Here is an 11966-nt window from a genome sequence, read left to right as displayed (position 1 = left end):
GCTCCAGATTCTCAGTAATCCTGGGCACAGGGCTGCTGATCCAGCGCCAGTGGGCCGCACACACAAAGCTTCCTGCTGAGTTGCCATGGTGTGTGTCCCAGTCCCCTCAAAGGGCAGTCTTCAGTCTAAGGGGTAAGATCTTGTGTTTAGAGAGTTATAGACACTAACAGGGATAAATCTCCTAGGTTTCCAGAACTCTGGGATGCTGTGATTTGAACACTTTACCCATTCCCCACACCGTTCAGTAGAGCCCGGGTCAATGTGTCGAGGTGGGGGGGTGGGGGCAAGACCCAAGCTTTCTGGATGGGTGAGGCAGGCAAGGGAGTGGGTAAGGGTCTGAGAGACTAGGCCCAGAGCACAGGGAAGTGGCATCTGAGCAAGGCCGGGTGTAGGAAACATCTCAGGGAAGCTGAGCTTCAAGGACCAGATGCCTGGAGGGAGTGGCAGGTGCAGAGGAAGCAAAGCCAACACAGGCCAAGGCAGAGAGCCGTGTGCAAAAGAGACAAGGGTGCAGGTGGGTGTGAGCGGGTGCAGGGCTGGGGAGGCTGCAGAGGCCGGCCTGCCTGCCATGCCAACGTCAATGGTCTCTGAAAGGGGCTTGTTGGCCTCATTTTGCAGATGAGGGCAGCATGGTTCAGAGGAGCCAGGTGCCTGGTCCAAAGCCACCAGCTTGGATTTTGACCTGCTGACCGTGCTGTCTCAGGAAGACAAGGGGGCGAAAGTCCAGACTCAGGGTGGCCCCAGTTCATTTGTGGTGTCTTAGAGAGAGCAGATGGCCGTGAGCTGCAGGCCCTGGAGAGCTCCCCAGGCGGTCAGAACCTTCAGGTATCCACCTTGGAAGGGACAGAGGCAAGGACCTCTGGGCCTTGGTTCCCTGGAGAGACCTAGGCTCCCACAGAGTTCATAGCTCTCGTAATGACTAAGAATGACTCATGTCGAGGCAAAACCAAGTGGCTTCTGCAGATTGACGAGGGCTGAGAGGGCAGGGCTGGTGGCAGTCAGCGCAGCTTTGTGGTTATGGCCTTCTAACAGGCACGTGACACACGGGGAAGCCATGGGGAGCGATCCCTACCTCAGAATTGGGGGGAGGGAGGCAGCAGCCGCAAGAGAGGCAGGCCCTGGCATGGATGTAGCAAGTGTGGGCCCTGCTTCCCCTGGAATGACTCTACCAGCTCCTTCCTCAGGCCTTTCTCATCCCTTCCTCAGCCTGGGTGCTTGTGCGTGCGTGTGTGTGTGTGTGTGTGTGTGTGTGTGTGTGTATGTGTGTAGCGGTGGGTGTGGGGGTGGGTGTGGGGGTGGGTGTGGGGTGCTGATCTGATTGGCGAGGCTGAGAGAAGCAAGCGTGGCATCTTAGCTCTTCTCCCTTGAGGGTTTGCTAGCCTGCAGATACCATGTGTTCTGGCCTCTCCTGCTGCAGGCCTGCTGCTTGCTGTGTGCTCCTAAGGCAGAGGGTTCAAGGTGGTGGCTTGGGTTGTCTTCAGGTCTAGACTGTCTTCCATGAGGGAGATTCATCTGTGGCCTTAACTAAACTCTGGTATCCAGTTCTGATTTACTGGCAATAAAGTTGCTGTTTCAAATAACTGCATCTCCTTTGAATCCTGAACTCAGAAATGAAGGCGTTGTGATGATCACTACTAATTGGGGACACTAGGATTTCATACCGACATTTGGGACAGAGGTCAAGTGACGATTGGGGTTGGAGTTGGGGGAATTAGTTACTGAGAATAAAGTAGACACATTAGATTATAAGCTAAAAACTAAGGCAAACTCGATGTCTGACAGATTTTTTAAAAAAGATTTTGTTAAAAAAAAAAGATTTTGTTTATGCATGAGAGACACAGAGATAGGCAGAGACACAGGCAGAGGGAGAAATAGGCTCCCTGCAGGGAGCCTGATGTAGGACTAGACCCCAGGACCCCAGGATCATGCCCTGAGCCAAAGGCAGACGCTCAACCACTGAGCCACCCAAGTGCCCCAACAGTGAGATTTTGGTGAACTAAATTATGGCGTATGAATACAATAAAAGATGACAACATTAGGGATCCCTGGGTGGCGCAGTGGTTTAGCGCCTGCCTTTGGCCCAGGGCGCGATTCTGGAGACCCAGGATCGAATCCCACGTCGGGCTCCCAGTGCATGGAGCCTGCTTCTCCCTCTGCCTGTGTCTCTGTCTCTCTCTCTGTGTGTGACTATCATAAATTAAAAAAAAAAAAAAAAAGATGACAACATTAAAAGTGATTATATGTACATCTAGATTGTCATAAAATATTCCCACTCTATGAGAGGCCAAAGAAGATTATAAGATAGTACAATTGCATTTTTGGTTAAAACATGCACACCATAAGAAAAAAAAGTCTGGAAAAATATGACCTAGAATGTTAATAGATCATCTCTGGGAGGGGGATTATGTGTAACTTTTTCCTTTGTTCTAGTTTATTATGTTCATTTTTCCCTAAAATGAATATAGGTTTCTTGAGGACTTAAGGAAAATGGAATATTGTAAACATCTTGTTATACAAAAGAGAGGGCATGGAAAAGGGAAATAGCATTCAGATCTGGAGTCAGAAAGATCTGGTTTTGAATCCCAGCTTTGCTGCTATTAGGGAGGGTGGCCCTGGCACTTGGGTGTTTTGTTTCTCAGGCCCACTGCTGAGGACTCACGGCAATACATGAGGAGATTGGCTGTCTTCTGGCAAGTCTCAGACGTCCACAGGTGCTGATGTGTGGACAGGGCTTGGTCCCCACAGCTTTGTGGCCTAAAGAATCTTGATTTTGTTCCCATCCTAGAGTGGATCAGGGATTGACTCACACTAACCAACTTCATAAATGACTAATGTATAAATTAAATTCCATTCTTATTTTCCTTGACAGTGGGGTACAGTAGAGTTGGCAAGAGACATAAGGCTTGAATTCTCCTTTTGATGCATTCTTTCCATGTCAGCAACTACCTGAGAAGCCAAATAAGAGGGCAGCCCACGTGGCTCAGTGGTTTAGTGCCGCCTTCAGTCCAGGGCATGATCCTGGAGACCCAGGATCGAGTCCCACGTCGGGCTCCCTGCACGGAGCCTGTTTCTCCCTCTGCCTGCGTCTCTGCCTCTCTCTCTGTGTGTCTCTCATGAATAAATAGATAAAAATCTAAAAAAAAAAGAAGCCAAACTAGAATAAAAACCTTGCTGGAGTGACACCTGGGTGGGTTAGTAGTTGAGTGTCTGCCTTTGGCTTGGGTCGTGATCCCAGAGTCCAAGATCAAGTCCCACATTGGGCTCCTTGCATAGAGCCTGTTTCTCCCTCTGTCTATGTCTCTGCCTCTCTCTCTCTCTAGGTCTCTCATGAGTAAATAAATAAAATCTTAAACAAAACAAAACAAAACAAAACAAAACAAAAAAACCTTGCTGGGTAAGCATAGGATCTTTCACGTATTCAACAAATGATTTCTGGTCACCTAAAATATTTCTTAAAAAACTTAAAAAAAAAAAAATTGGGGAAAACATCGGTTTATACAAAAGAGGGAAAGGGCTTTTGGGAAAAGGGGGAAATTAAAAGCTTTTCCGTCTGGAGTAAAAAGAAAATCTTGGGTTTTGGTTTTCCCACCCTTTGCTTTCCCTTATTAGGGAGGGTTTGGCCCGGAAAAACTTGGGGGTGTTTTTTTTTCCAAGGCCCATTTGCTAACCCCCCAACGGAAATAAATTGAAAAATTGGCTGTCTTTCCTGGCAAAGTTTCGACCCCAAGGGTGGCCTAGTTGGACCAGGGCTTTGGTCCCCCAAAGATTTTTTAAAGAATTTTTGATTTTTTAAAAATTCCTAGGGGTTTTGGGGATTCCCCACCCCAAACCAAATTTCCCAAAAATAAAATTAAAATTTTTAAATTCCTTCTTTTTTTCCCCTTGCCCGTGGGGTACGGTGGAATTGGGTAAAGGGGGGAAAAATAAGGGTTTTTGAATTCCCTTTTTATCTTTCTTTATGTCAGGAAACCCTTCCCCCCGGGAAAAGCCAAATTTAAGGGGCCCCCCAATTTTTGGGAAAAAAGTGGTTTTATCCCCCCCTTAATTTCCCCCGGGCAAAAGATTTGGAGAAAAAGGATCAAGTCCACGCGGGCCCTCCCTTTTTTTTGGGGAAAACGGGGGCCTTTTTGTTTCTCCCCCCCCCTGTAAAAATTTTTCCTCTGCCTCTTTTTTTCCCCTTTTAAGGCTTCTTTTTTAAAAAAGGTTTAAATAAAAAAAAATTAAAAAAAAAAACAAAACAAAAAAAACCAAAAAAAACCCTTTGCTGGGGGTGAACCAACCCCCTGGGTTTGGGTTAAAATTAGTTGAGTGTTCGCCTTTTGGGTTGGGCGTTGAACCCCCAAAAAAGGTTCCAAAAATTTTAAAGCCCCCAAAAAAAAACTTTTTTTTGGGGTTTTCCCCTTTTTTCCCCCTAAGCCTTTTTCCTCCCTTCCTGTTTTTGGGTTCTAGATGTTCATTCTTTCTTTCTTTATTTTTTAAAAAAGATTTATTTATTTGAGAGAGAGAAAGTGTGTGTGTGAGTGGGGAGGAAGGGCAGAAGAGGGAGAGGGAAGGAGAGAAGCAGACTCCCTGCTGAGTCTGGAGCCCAATGTGGGGCTCTATCCCAGGCCCCCGAGATCATGACTTGAGCTGAAATCAAGAGTCAATACACTTGGGAAGCCTGGGTGGTACAGCAATTGAGCATCTTCCTTCGGCTCAGGCATGATCCCAGGGTCCTGGGACCAAGTCCCACATCGGGCTCCTTGCAGGAGGCCTGCTTCTCCCTCTGCCTATGTCTCTGCCTCTTTCTGTGTCTCTCATGAATAAATAAATACAATCTTAAAAAAAAAAGAAAGTCAAGACACTTAACTGACTGAGCCACCCAGGGCCCCAGATGTTCATCTTTTAGATGTTCCCTTGATAAGACTCTGTTAATCGTAAACTATCTCAGGTTTTGTTTGGCCAATGTTTTTGTTTCCTTATCAATTCTTGAAAGATAGTATTTCTGAGAATACAATTCTCAATCAACACTTCTTTCTTTCCATCCTTTGAAAACATGGTTCCACTGTCTTTTGGCTTCCTTGTTTCTGTTGCAAGTCCACTGTCTGACCACAGTCATTCTGTAGTAGGTGAGCTGTTCCTTCCTTCTTGTTGCTTTCAGGATGTTCTCTTCAGCTTTGTGTTTTGCAGTTTCACATGATGTGCCTAGTGTGTGTGCTCGCTTAACAAAAATGTACCCTGCTTGAGGTATATTATATTTCCCATCTCTCAGGACTTAAGTCTCTCATCAGATCTGGCATTTTCTTAGCTATTATCTCTTCAAACAAGGTATCTCTATTTCATTCATTCTCATCTGTCTTGTGTAACCCTGGAAGTATGTTAGAGATTCTTATTCTTTCCTCCTTTTCTCTTTTGTATTTTCTTATCATTTTGTACTGCATCCCAAGTATTTTCTTTTGATCTGTCTTCAGTTTACTAATTCTATCTTTGCCCATGTTTATTTGGCTAGTTCTCCTATCCAGTATACGCATATACACATGCATTTTAATACATATGGCTTTCATTAAATATATTTTTATTTTTATTTCTCTAAGCTCTGTTTAGTTCTTTGTCAAATCTCTTTTTGGGGGGATTCACTTTTGATAGCCTCTTTTTATTTGTTCCTTTTCTATCTTTTATGTCCTTCAACATTTTATATATAGTTATTTTATGTCCTCTACCTGTTAATTCCAATATCTGAAGTTTTTGGAGGTTTAAGTCATGCTTGTTGTTTTTGCTGACTCTCACGTATAGGGGTTGGTTATTTTGTGGTGTGATACATTTTTTTCTCTTTTTAAAAACTTATATTTAATTGAGTTTAAACTATGGGGATCCTCACATGACTGGGTTAAGAAGCTCTGGAATGGATCTGCATTTTCATTTATCAGGTACACAGATGTTACCAAAGTGGGACCACCTTAAGTTGTTTTCTTTCTTTGGGGTTTTCAAGATTAGGTGGGTGATGAGATATTGAACCTGAGATTCGTGTGACAGGAGGCTCATAGTTAAAAATTCCCAGGGAGACCATTATTATTATTTTTTATTTTTGTTATTAGCATACGATTGATAAAATTTTCTACCTGGAGCTGTGGCAGGAACAGATTTCCCTCTGACTTATTTTGCCCGCAGGTCTGTTTTTCTAATCTACACTTTCCTTGGAACATGAGCTCCTTTTAAGAAGGTTCAAGCTTTACGTGAAACTCAGATTCATCTCTCTACTTTGTTCAGGCCTGAAGACCCCATTTCCCTGCACAACCATTCAAGGTTTTCTAAAAGGATCAGATAGTAAATAGTTTAGGCTTACGAGCCATATGGCCTCTGTTGCAACTACTTAACTCTGTTGGATTTATAAATAAATGGGTGTGGCCATTTGGCAGTAAAGCCATTTACAAAAACAAGGGATTCACCTGCATACTATGGGCTGCCAACCTCTGCTTTCGAATCCTGATATTGGCATTTATTTCCTGAGTGGCCCCAACCTCCCGAGTTTCTTACTTTTTTGTTTATGGCTCATTTTGTTTTGTTTTATCTTACTGTATGTTAAATACAAGAATTTTTCATATTATCTTGAGAGTTAATCAATTCGTTTAATATCACACTTTTTCCAGCATATCAGCATTTTGTGATGGAGAAATTTTCACAATACCTAGCCTTCTGTATTTCTGATAGCAAAACCCAACAATTTATCTCTCCCTTTTAGGTTTACATATGCTCTCACCTGAACAAAAGCTGGTAAGTTGACAAGTGACAACCATCTATTTTTCCTGAAGCCCTCTAACATCTTGTTGCACTGATTTATAGCTCCTCTTCCATCTGAGAGCTTATAGTCTCAGCAAGATTTCAGAGGAGTTACACTAAGATTCTGACCTCTCTTCTGTCATGTAGGAGGATAGAGTAGAAGAAATTTGGGTGTTATATATGGATGTGGCCTTCTGAAAATTCTTTCAGCCATGTTTATCGAGCTACTTCTACATGCTTCCCACTGCTCTGGGGGCTGAGGTTTGCCAGTGGATGAGACAGAAAAAAAATCCTGCTCTTTTGGACTTGGCATTTTAATGGAGAGGAACAAGGTTATAAAAAGTGAATAAAACCAGAAAAATCAGGAAATGAGAGTCCTATGTTGAAAATAAAGGAAGCAGTTTTAACAGAGTATGGCTGTCAAATTGTTTTTATTTGTTTGTTTAGATTGAGAGGCAGGGGAGGGGCGTTCAGGTGAGGGGGCAACATTTAAAACTGACTCGAGTGATACAGGGAACAGCTCTGGAAGGCACTGAGGTAGGGAACGAGGGAAGACTGTTCAACACAGAGCAAGAGCCATGTGGAGGCCATAAATTAGGAGTAGTCTGGGTATTTTCTGGGGTCAGAGAGGATGCTAATGTGGCTGAGATATAGTGATAACAAAATTGACACAAAAAAGTCTTAAAGGAAAAAAAAAGGGAATCTGAGAAATGGTGGACGTAACCCAGTAGTACAATGAAAAGGGGCCCTAGGATGCCAGTTGGGTGGCAATTGGTCCAAATTCCTGGGAAAGCAGGGGGCCCAATAAAGAATGGATTCAATAAGAGAGTTCTATTATAGACATAGTATGATTAAGAACCTGGAAGATTTTCATGATAAGACAAACACATATGTCTCCTGTTAATCACAAGACAAGAACAGCAATAGAAATTGTGAGAAAAAGAAATATTATACAATAAATTTATTTATTTTTAGTTTTTAAATTTATTTTTTTAAAATTAATTTATTTATTTGTGAGAGAGAGAACATGAGCAGGGGGAAAGTCAGAGGGAGCACAAGAAGCAGGCTCCCCGCTGAGCAGGGAGCCAACTCGGGACTCAATCTGAGGACCCCGATTATGACCCGAGCCAAAGGCAGGTGCTTAACTGACTGAGCTGCCCAGGTGCCCCTTAGAAGAAATTTATAGTTTAAATACGAAGCAAGCTGAGATGTGGCATGATTTAGAGCAGTTGTTGTAATTTAAGAAAAGAGAACACGCTTGATCTTGATGCGTGGAACATACTTCTTTGGCTTAGTGACGCACAGTCCAATTGCTGCACTGGCTTTTTTATTAGTATAATCACAGTACTCAGTGCTGTGATGGGTGATGTTTATGCAATAATAGTTCTATTATAGTTATTGTTTGGGAGTTTAAAGTTTTAGATTCAAACTTCATTAACAAAGCAAGAAGACTGAAATATAGTTGAGAACAGAAGGTAAATGTTGTAAACCTGGGCACTGCAGAAGTGTGTGTGGGGGGCAGCTGAAGAAGGCCGGGGGTAACGAGCACCCCTGCTATCCCTGCTATACTGTTTCCTTAGCTCCTGTAGTGCTTCTGAGGCATGAGGGCTTGAGGGAAAATTTAAATTTAAAATCTCCCATTTAAAATGTACACGAAAACATTTAAAAACTCTGCCTGTCTTGTTTTCTTTTTTTTTTTAATAAATTTTTTTTTTTAATTTATTTATGATAGTCACACACACACAGAGAGAGAGAGAGGCGCAGAGATACAGGCAGAGGGAGAAGCAGGCTTCATGCACCGGGAGCCTGACGTGGGATTCGATCCCGGGTCTCCAGGATCGCGCCCTGGGCCAAAGGCAGGCGCCAAACCGCTGCGCCACCCAGGGATCCCGTGCCTGTCTTGTTTTCATAACTTATTTTATTTTTTAAAAAAGACTTTTATTTATTTATTTGAGAGGGGAAGGGAGAGAGGGAGAGGGAGAAGCAGGATCCCTGCTTAGCCGGGACCCCTGATTTGGGGCTTAATCCCAGGACCCCAGGACCATGACCTGAGCCGAAGGCAGATGCTTAACCCACTGAGCCACCCAGGTGCCCCTCATATCTTATTTTAGAAAGAGTCATCCTTCCATTCTTTTATTCATCTCTCTACTTTGTTCAGGCCTGAAGACCCCATTTATTCCACAATGCTTATGGAATATTTACCATATTCTATATGCCATGTACTGGGGAACAATTGTAGAACAAGACCAAAAAATGTCCCTTGTCCTCATGTGGCTTATGTTCCAGCGGGGGAGAGTGTGCCTTTCTAAAAGGATCCAAAAGACCCATGTTAAAGAAATGGGGTAAAAAAAAAAAAAATATATATATATATATATATATAAAAAAATAATAAATAAATAAAAAAGAAATGGGGTATTAGTAGCATCTCAGACATGCTGAGCAACTCTCAAGGTCCGGTTGCTTTGTATACATTGGTGACTCCTAAAATGATATCTTCAGACCAGATCTGGTTCCTGAGCTTGAGACCTGCATGTCTGAGTGCCTAATGAGCATATCTAAACCTGATCTTCCACATCCTGCAGCTCCACCAGAAAACATCTTCCTCCCGCTTCCACCCACGGGCCGCCCCACGTCCAATCAGTTACCAGGCCCTGGTGATTCTCTTCTGCAGAAGGCAACTCCCGACTGCTGTGGGGCTCGATCCCAGGACTCTGGGATCATGACCTGAGCCAAAGGCAGATGCTTAACCAACTGAGCCACCCAGGTGCCCCAGAAGTTCAAATTCTTTAGCATGGCAGACGAAGTCCCTCTCTTTTTCCGTTTGTCATGTCTGTGTGTCTGCGTGCACGTGTGAGTGTGCACACACATGATCCTATGCATATGCTGGTTTCTCTTTCCAAAACGTTCTCCCCATCACCTAGCTCTCGTCTCCTGGGGTCTTCCCATTCTTCCTGTGAGTTCAGCTGCTTGTGTTGCTGGCAGGTTATAGGCCTCACGCCTGGCTGTGAGATTCTTGTCTTGGTGTCCCCTTGACTGTGTCTGGGGCAGAGTGATTATAGAATGCAGGCCTCTGGGTTCCCACCCCTCGGTTCAAATTCTGATTTTTGCCACTTCCTTGGGCAGGTTACTTAATTTCTCTCAAGCTGTGTGAGCGTCGGGAAAATGGGGAACACAGTGAACTTACTGACGGATGGTTGTAAGACACGTGACGTACCCAGAAGTGCCTCTTTGTTACTGCTGTGACTTTTGTGGTGACTCTTAGGCTTTTGGTCCCAGCTTAATGAGGCTCTCAGGGAGGTCATCCTTGAGATGCCCTCTGTTTCCTGGTTCTCACATTTCCCCTTCGTGCGTGCATCTCCTTTCTCATAGTCATTCGTAGATGATCTCTAGTGTGTACTAACAGGAATTGTCTGCTGGTGCTGTGAGCACTGAGAGCAGGAGGCCAATCACGTTTCCTAAAAATTCCCAGTGTTCAGTATAGTCCAAGGCACAGTACTGCTTTGTACGTGGGAGGGCTCAGTAAAAGGGCTCACCTGGGGAAGGGATGGGATAGATACAGAACTCAGTTAATGCGATGTGACCTTGAAAAGAGCTTCCTTCCCCTGAGAATCACGGGACCGTGGAACACCTGAGCGGCACAGCTCCGCATCTGGCAATGCCCTCTGTCATTCTATAATACAGAAGAGCTTTAAAAAAATGTATTTCTGGGGTACCTGGGTGGCTCAGTGATTGAGCGTCTGCCTTTGGCTCAGGTCATGATCCCAGGGTCCTGGGATCGAGTCCTGCAGCGGGGTCCCTGCATGGAGCCTGCTTCTCCCTCTGCCTGTGTCTCTGCCTCTCTCTCTGTCTCTCATGAATAAATAAATAAAATCTTTTTTTAAAATGTATTTCTATACTGATTTTTAAAAAATGCTTGTTTTTAAACTTAGAGACCATTAGAACCTAGAGACCATTAGACAATGTGACTGAATGTTCACATGCTAGAACCACCTTCACCACCCGGGGGGGAAGGGTGCAGAGATTTTAAAGCTGAACCAGAAGAGGACCACACAGCCCTGTCTGCAGTGTCTCTGCCCCAGGAAGCTCCCCTTTTAAGGGGCAGTGTTACTTGTTGACCTCTGCCCCCCCAACCCATCACAGGACCAGCCAGCCCTCCTCCCTGGAGGATGTTGCCGTGCCCCGAGGCCAGTGTCCGAGGTGGCCGTGACCCCAGCTCAGGCAGCGATTTGGCCCTTTAAGAGCCCGCCCAGACTCCCACCCGCTGCAGCGGAGCCCAGCTGTCGGTGCCCCGGGGACCTCGCTGTGTTTACACCCACGGTCACATGGCAACCTCTCCCAGCTCCCGGGCAGGCTGCACGGTTACCTCATCTGCAGTCCAATGACCTCATCCACGTGCAATGTGGCAAGTGCCAGACGAGAGCAGGGAGCAGAGAGGGCCCAGCTTCTCCCTCGCAGCCCCCCGGGAGTAGCTGTCCCCCAGGCTGGCTCAGGAAGGGCCGGAGGAGCTGCCCACTTGGTAGTTGCTGCCGGCCAGGGGCCCGTGCATAAGTCAAGTGGATGTGTCTTCCAGGGAGTGGGGCTGGGGGGTGCCTGTGTGTGTGCCCACACCTGGGAGTCGCTTATCTCAGGGGGTTCCAGCCTGTAAGAAGGACTAGCGACCCCGGGCTTAGGCAGAGCCACCAGCCCCCACCCCCCCTTGGGTAGGCACTCTGAACATGTTGACACACAAACAGGATGAGAAAGGCACCACAAAAGCAGAGAGAGGCTCCCGTTCTCTGAACTTGGGGGTGGAAGTGTCACTAGACATCGTGTTGTTGGTTTTTTTTTTTTTTTTTTATTATTGTTTATCACTTTCTTTGAATTATATTTGCTCTCCCCCTCCAAAAAATATTGCGTGTGATGACTAGGAATATAAAATAAATTACCTTTGCCATAGGCTGCTGGGTTTATTAGCCCCTTTCTAGCTCTTCACAATGTAAAGGACAGGCTGACCTAGAGTGATCTCCTCCTTCCAGTGGGCTCTCTCTCCTCTCACTAACGGGAGCTCTGCTATTTGTGCATTTAACAGCTTAACCCTTTGAGTTACTCCAGGGCTCTGTATTCTTTCAGGGGTATTTTTTTTAGAGGGACAGCGTTTAGCTTTGGGGTGGCATTTTACATTTTAAAGCAGCTGATTTATATTATCCAAATCGTATATATATATATATATA

Source organism: Vulpes lagopus, chromosome 9 (assembly GCF_018345385.1).
Source record: "Vulpes lagopus strain Blue_001 chromosome 9, ASM1834538v1, whole genome shotgun sequence".
NCBI lineage: Eukaryota > Metazoa > Chordata > Mammalia > Carnivora > Canidae > Vulpes > Vulpes lagopus.
This window is presented reverse-complemented; position numbering follows the sequence as displayed.